Source organism: Camelus bactrianus, chromosome 7 (assembly GCF_048773025.1).
Source record: "Camelus bactrianus isolate YW-2024 breed Bactrian camel chromosome 7, ASM4877302v1, whole genome shotgun sequence".
NCBI classification, from domain to species: Eukaryota; Metazoa; Chordata; class Mammalia; order Artiodactyla; family Camelidae; genus Camelus; species Camelus bactrianus.
In genome coordinates this window covers 10266010-10273206 of record NC_133545.1, presented here as the reverse complement: position 1 = coordinate 10273206, position 7197 = coordinate 10266010, and positions in this window count along the sequence as shown.

Sequence of the window (7197 nt, the reverse complement as noted above, 5' to 3'; positions counted from 1 at the left end):
CCATCTGCATTCAGGATGACCCCAGTTTGACAGTTCCTCATTCTGTTTGTTGTAGGGAGAGGCACGCCTTCAATTTTGGCCTCTGTCTTTAACTAGCAGTGCAGCTTCTTCTCCTTCTCCTTCTTCTTCGTTATTTCCATTCTCTAGATCTTGGTTTTCTTAGACCCAGATGAGCTCTGAAACCATTTCTAGGAAAGACGGTGGGATATGGAGTCAGAAGACATAGGCCGGTTCTCTTAGCCATCATGTGTCTCTGTTTCCTTAGCTATAAATTAGGATTAATCATGCCCACCAGAGGGTGGGTGTGATGATCAAAAGAGGAGAAAGTGCTTTACTAACTGTAAAGTACTGAGCAAACACTAGTGTGCTGGGAGAATGGAGGCTATGACTTTCTGAGATTCTCCTCCAGGCCTCCCATGTTGCTCCCAGAGTCGAACAACCACTATGACTTAAGATATCATTTTTTTTCTTTTAAAAGAAACTTTATTGTGGGATCATTTGCATAAAATAAATTGCACCCATCCCGAGTGTACAGTTCTATGGGCTCTGACAAATGCATACGCCCTGGAAACCACCAGCCCGGTCAAGCTACAGAACACTTGCATCACCCTAAAACCTCCCCTCCTGCCTTTGCAGTCAGCCGCACCTCTGGCCCCAGGCTTTCTCCTTTGCTGGGTTCAGAATGTCATATATTCTCTTGAATCTGGCTTTCCCTTTTCAGGGTGACAGCCCCAAGTTCTGTCTATGCTGTGGGCACCCGCAGTTCTCTCCTTCTGTATGGACACCCTAAGACATCGTTAAACCGTATAAAATGCAAACCAGAGCGTCTCCCTCCGCTCCGTTCTCCCAGGAGCCATAGAGCTTTTAGCTGATGGGCCTCAGGTGAGGGAACCCAAGCTGTCTGGCCCTGTCCTCATTCTGCAGTCCGGAAGGGGAGCTTGCATGTCCTGACAGCCTTGGACTTCTGGGCTCTGGCTTCTCTCCTCCAGGCCCAACCTAACACTGCCCTGTTGAAGTTGTCCCCCCACCCACCCCACCTGAGGTGGGATCCACCCAGCCTAGGTCAAGGCCTTGTGTGTCCACAAGGCTCTGAGTAAAACGCAGCATAGCCGGGAGGGTAACCCAGTAAGTCTGCCAGCGACCACTATGAGAGCATCAATACAAATTGGCTTATCAGATTAGAATCAGGTCTCTAGCAAGGGCTTTCGCCGATGCGAGGAAAACAGCTTTGTTTCAGCTGCATGGGGCTGGCCTGCACTTGTAGGCAGCTAGATCCAGGAGACTGCGTGGGCATTGGGAAGGGACGAAACAGCCCTCCCTGTGTGGCATTCTGGTGGGTTCTGCACATCTTTGATCACAAGGCCAGTTTGGTCCCCACTTTTCCTCCGTCTGTGTTCTTACCCATCTGTCCTCTGATCCTGCTTCACCATCAGGCAGCAGGGGCAGGATAATCATCATTACCATTTATTACAGCACCTACGCATGCTGCCAGGGCATTTCACATACATCGTTTCGTTTACTTCTCACACCAACCCTTTGAAGAAGGCATCATTAGTCCCATTTCATAGATGGAAAAACCCGAGGCACAGGGAATTGAAGTTACTTGTTCAAAATCACTCAGTTTCAGAATCAGGATTTGAACCCAGGTCTGTCTGACATCGGGGCCCACTGCCCCCTACTCAGTATTTCCAGAAGCAAAGAAGCTAGAGAATACCTAAATTTTGTATTACTACTTCCCCCTACCCTTAGCCTCACCCATTTAAACTCCATGGATTAGGTTTGCTTGTTTTCCAGCTTCATAAAGTGGAATCACCTGATATGTTTTCTTTGGCATCTGAGTTCTTCCACTTCCTCTTATGTGTGTGAGATTTATTCATGCAGTTGTGTGCTGATTCACTCTTACGGCTGTGTGGTATTCCATTGTATAAAGAACACCTTATTTTTAAAGACCTCTTGACTTGTTGTTAAAGTACTGCACTTGAATTGCTGCATTGGGCAACTCCTGAAGTTTATCCAGCTTGTCTGGGTGTCTCTGAAAGAGGTTTAATCTGCCCAGAAGTTACTTCTGTTTTTAAAGGTGATTTTTGCTCACCCCCGGCTCCTTAATTGATTAAATACAAGCAGAGGTGATCTGTGAGCAACGCCACTGGACTTGTTACCTCCTCTGCCTCCCCTCCCACCTTGCATGTCCCTTCCCTCTTCCTTGTCATGTTGCCGAGAGGAAAACACCTGATATTGTTTAAGTAGCTGCAACTCTTCATACCAGAAATAAGACTGGTTTTCTTTTTAATTAAAAAAATTTTTTTAAATTGACGCATAGTCAGTTTACAACGTTGTATCAATTTCTGGTGTACAGCATAATGTTTCAGTTACACATATACATACATATATTCATTTTCATATTCTTTTTCATTATAGATTATTACAAGATAGTGAATACAATTCCCTGTGCTATACAGAAACTTATTTTTTATCTATTGTATACATAATAGTATCTGCAAATCTCAAACTCCCAATTTATCCCTTCCCACCCCCTTTCTTCCTTGGTAACCGTAAGTTTGTTTTCTATGTTTGTGAGTCTGTCTCTGTTTTATAGCTAAGTTCATTTGTCTTTTTTTTTTTTTTTAGATTCCGCATATAAGTGATATCATATGGTATTTTTCTTCTTCTTTTTAATTTATTTATTTTGGGGCTGTCTTGAGATAAAGGCTATTTGAAGTTTCCTCTGAGATGTCAGGAGCAAAGCTGCTGATGAGAAAGTTCTAATATTTTTATTGAGTGGCTGTGTAATCTTGGGCAAATCATACAGCTTTCTTGAGCCTCAGCTTCCTCATTTACAAAAGGGGGGAAATGGTGACAACAACGCTCGTCCTGGGAGGAGTCTGAGTAGCAATCAGCCTCTGAGTCAAAATGGATATTTTGTTGAAGCTCAGATCTCAAGAAGAGGCAAGAGAAGAATAAAGAAAGACCGAGAAGAAGTCACTCAATTCATTTAGACTATGAGTCTCCACGGGAATAAACACCATCCTAACACTTTCAGGGCATGTTGCAATTTTCCCTGCACTTAAAAAAAGAAAAATCCCGTCTGTCTTTGCAGTGTTAAAATCCTCCAAAGCATTCTGTTTGTGTTAGAGGCCAGAAGGTGGTGGAGAAACTGTGAGCCTACACTGCATTGCAGCATAAGCCACAGGGAAGAGGAAACTTGAGTTGAAGAATGGATAGTAGCAGCCAAAAGGAACAAAATCACATTGTTCCTGGTGCTGATGGGAGTGACAAAGGAGTGAACTGGGAATTCGCTTGGGTTTATGCATTACTCCAAGCATGTCTTTAGGTAAAAGCTTGGCAACACCTTCCTCATTTCAGTTCTTAACTGATCTCACTACAAAGTAAAAATAAAACCAATTCACAATCAACCTATTATTCCCTTTGGTTTCTGGAGTGGTGCTATGAAATTGTGGAGGGGTAAGACACATGAAGGGGCTCTGACTCAAAATTCCTTATAGTAATATTTGCGAGTTTCTCGTGAGAAATCATGGTGTTTCTACCTTAACGTGTTTGCTTGACTGCCTGAGAAGATAGTGTTGCTGACCTGAGAAATGAACACGCTGCATGAATACCTGGGCGGGTAGGAGGGAGGGACAGAAGGAAGAGCACAGGTGAGTCTCAGTGAACTGGGGCACGTCAGAAATTTAATAAGAACAAGTCCTGACAAGTGTTAAACCAGAATCCCCTGGGAGAAGAGCGATAGCTTGGTCCTCATCAAAAAAACTTTTGCTGGTTAGATGGCAGGAAGAGAAGAAAGAGGTAACCTAGCCAAGTTTCGAAGTCAGTTTTAATTTAGCTAGTATAAGAGAGGGGAGGGTCGAAATAAACCGTCAGCTTTCGTAAGCATAGTTTATTTGTAAAGCTTCCAATTGTGTTGCTAGTCCAGGCTGGGAGTTCTGGGGAAGTAACCTCTTATAGCTGGGGTGGACATTGGCATAACCCATACTTACAGCTTTAATTTATTGGTCCTACGATCCGGAGGCAACACTTATTATTGTCTTATAAGAGAAGTATTTGATAAGTAGGGGCCCTATTAATTGGGCATAAATTTGATTCCTTTTAAATTTTGCTTTGAAGACGTTTTTAATACAGGGATTCAAATAGGGCAATCTACTTTCAACAAGTTATAGTTAGGAAGTTGCTGTTATGAATGTATACATGCAGAAACATATGAGTTGGAATGTACAGCTACCAACCACCTCTGTTAAAAAGTTAATGTACATTTAACTTCTCCAAATACATCCTTGAGTTTGGAAGGTACCCAGGCCATGGGTCATAAAATAGGAGCGCCACCTGGTGAGGAGAGTAGGTAACTGCATATGTATTCTTCAAATTCAGACATGCTATTAACAAATTAATTACTGTTTATAAAATCTTAGAATGTCCTGAGACTATTCACCAACATGATATGAAAGTGACAGTGATTTTCATAAATTCTAATTATTATCATAATGATAATGGGCAGGCTTTAGGCTAGAAAGTAGCTTTTTTAGCTTGCCCATGTCTCATCCCAGTCATAACAGCCTCTGACCCTGGAGATGGGGATAAGGTCCAGGTAGAAAGGAAGGGATGGAGGGAGGAAGGGGCTCACAGTGCTGTGATGAAGGGCTTGCCTTCCTTTCAGGCTTCAGTTCTGGACACACAAAAAAGCAGACACCAAATTTTCTAGGAGGGGCTGGCTGGGAAGGAAGAACAACCATTACTTGTGAGTGTCTGTTGTTACAAACTAGAGAGAGAGGCTTCACTCTGCTCAAACCTTCTTACCCCGAGCTGCCAGGCATCTGGGCAGAGAACTGACTAAGGAAAAATCACAGCGCTGTTTCTTCTCTTTTTCTTCTGTTCTTCATCCCCTTCTTCCTTCCCTTCCCTTTTCTTTTAAAATAATTCTTGGAACATGCATTTTGTTAGACCAAAGTTAAGACCTGTCCTCATTGTACTGGGTGTTTCATTTACTTCAAAATTTTCCATTTCGGAGAGGCACCGAGGGTTAGTGGAAAGGAAGTTTAGTGCTTTCTGTCTCCTAGGTGTACAGGCATTTTTCTTAACCTCTCCAGGACTCAGCTTCCTCACATGCAAACAGTTCCTCTACCTTTAAGGAGTTTGTGTGAGTTTTGGGGAGGTGGTAGGCAGCTCCGGTAAGCCCTAAGGTGGAGGCAGAAGCAAGCACCCATGGAATGGGGTGCTGATTCTCTCAAGAATGTTCTGGGGAAAAGGGTGGCCTTTGGGTTGGGCCTGGTAGTGTGACTTCAATAGGGCACTTTGTTCATTCATTCAAGAAAAATTTATTGAGCTCCTATTATGAGCGAGGCTCTGTTCTAGGTGTTGGGGATTCACTTGTACACAAGGAAAGAGAAACTAACAACCCTGCCCTCACTGAGCGCATGTTCTGGGGGAGGCGCTGGACTGGACACAAATAAATAACAAAATATGTTTTCCAGATGGGGAGATATGCCAGGAGGAAAATTAAAACAGGGTAGGGGGATAGGCGTTGTGTGAGGAAGTCCCGATTTTATACGGATAAGGTGAGTTTTGGGCAGAGAACTGAAGGAGATGAGGGAACACACCAGCTGAATCCGGATCGGAGGGCCGAACAACCCGGGTGGAGGACACGGCCCCAGGGCCTGGGCAGGCGTGTGCAGAAGTTCACGGAAGGGCAAGGAGGCTGGTGTTTTAGTCTGACCAAGCAAGTGGGAGGTGGGTAATAGAAAGATATTGAAAGGGAGTAGCACATAGAGGGCCTTCCAAGACGTTTTGGCTTTTCTTTTGAGTGAGATGGGGACCCTGCTTTCCTTTGAGTGAGGGGTCAGTCAAAGGAGATGTTCATTCTGACTTACCTTTTCAAGGGGTCACTCTGGCGAATGTGCAGAGAATAGATGGGTGTGGGGTTGGGGAGGAGAGCCAAGGGCAGAAGCAGGGTCAAGTTAGGGGCTCAGTCTTAGTCTAAAGGGAGAGATGAGAGGGCTTGGGGGCAGAGTGTGGATGGACTGTGGGGGGCTGGTGAGAGTCAGGTGTGTCGCAAAGGTTGTTTCAGGTCCAGGCAGGCAGAAGCTGGATTAGTGTACAGAGAGGCAAAATGGTGATCTGCCCAGGAAATGGCCTGCAGTGTGGCGTGATGGGCTGGGTTGGGGCAAGGAGGGAGAAATGGGAGATAAACTCAGGAAGGTAGCTGGGGTTGGCCTTGGTGAACAGTTTACAGAGTGTGAACTTCTCTGTATAACCTGGAGGCAGTAACAGTTTTCAACACGAGAGCCGAGTGATCAGAGAGGGCTTTGGGCTCTAGTGGCCAATGAAGGTAAGACTACAGGGGGAGGAGAGAATCAGAAACCACGGTCCAGGTAAGAATAACAAGGGCTCAGACTTAGGCAGCGAGTGGAAAGGATACCTGAGTGACATTTTGCCAGTGGAGTAACAGGGAAGTGAGGGAAGTTAACCGACTGATATACAGTTGACCCTTGAACAACATGGAGTGGGGGAAGTCAAAAATCCAAATGTAACTTTATAGTTGGCCCTCCATATCTGCGATTCCGAATCCAAGGATTCAACCAACCTCAGATGGTGTGGTCCTGTGGTATGTATTTACTGAAAAAAATCAGCATATAAGTGGCCCTGGGAAGTTTGTTTAAGAGTCAGATGTATAATCACTGAGAACCATATTTCTGATTAAAAAAACCGTATTTCAGTGTGGAAGTGTGCTGGAATGAATGTCTGCCCCTCCCTTAAATGCTTTAGAAGTAATGATGATCAATAAAACCCTTGCAGTGTCTTGTGAGGAGAGTGATAAAGGTGTCTTTTTTATGTTAATGAGGCAACTTGTGGAAAGCCCCCAGGTAACCTAAGGATGGGGCCCTGGTTGCCAGGGGAACTATTGTGATTAGAAGGTTGGAAATTTCAGCCCCACCCCTGACTTCTAGGGAGAAGGAAGGGGCTGGAGGTTGGGTCGGTCACGAACGGCCCACAATTTAATCAATCATGACTACATAATAAAGCCTCCATAAGCCCCCAAAAGGACGGAGTCTGGAGAACTTCCAGGTTGGTGAGCACAAGGGGAGTCTGGGAGAGTGGTGCCTGGAGAGGGCTTGGAAGTTCAGTGCCCTGTCCCCCTACCTATGTATCTCTTTCCTCTGGCAGTTTCAGAATTATATCCTTTTACAA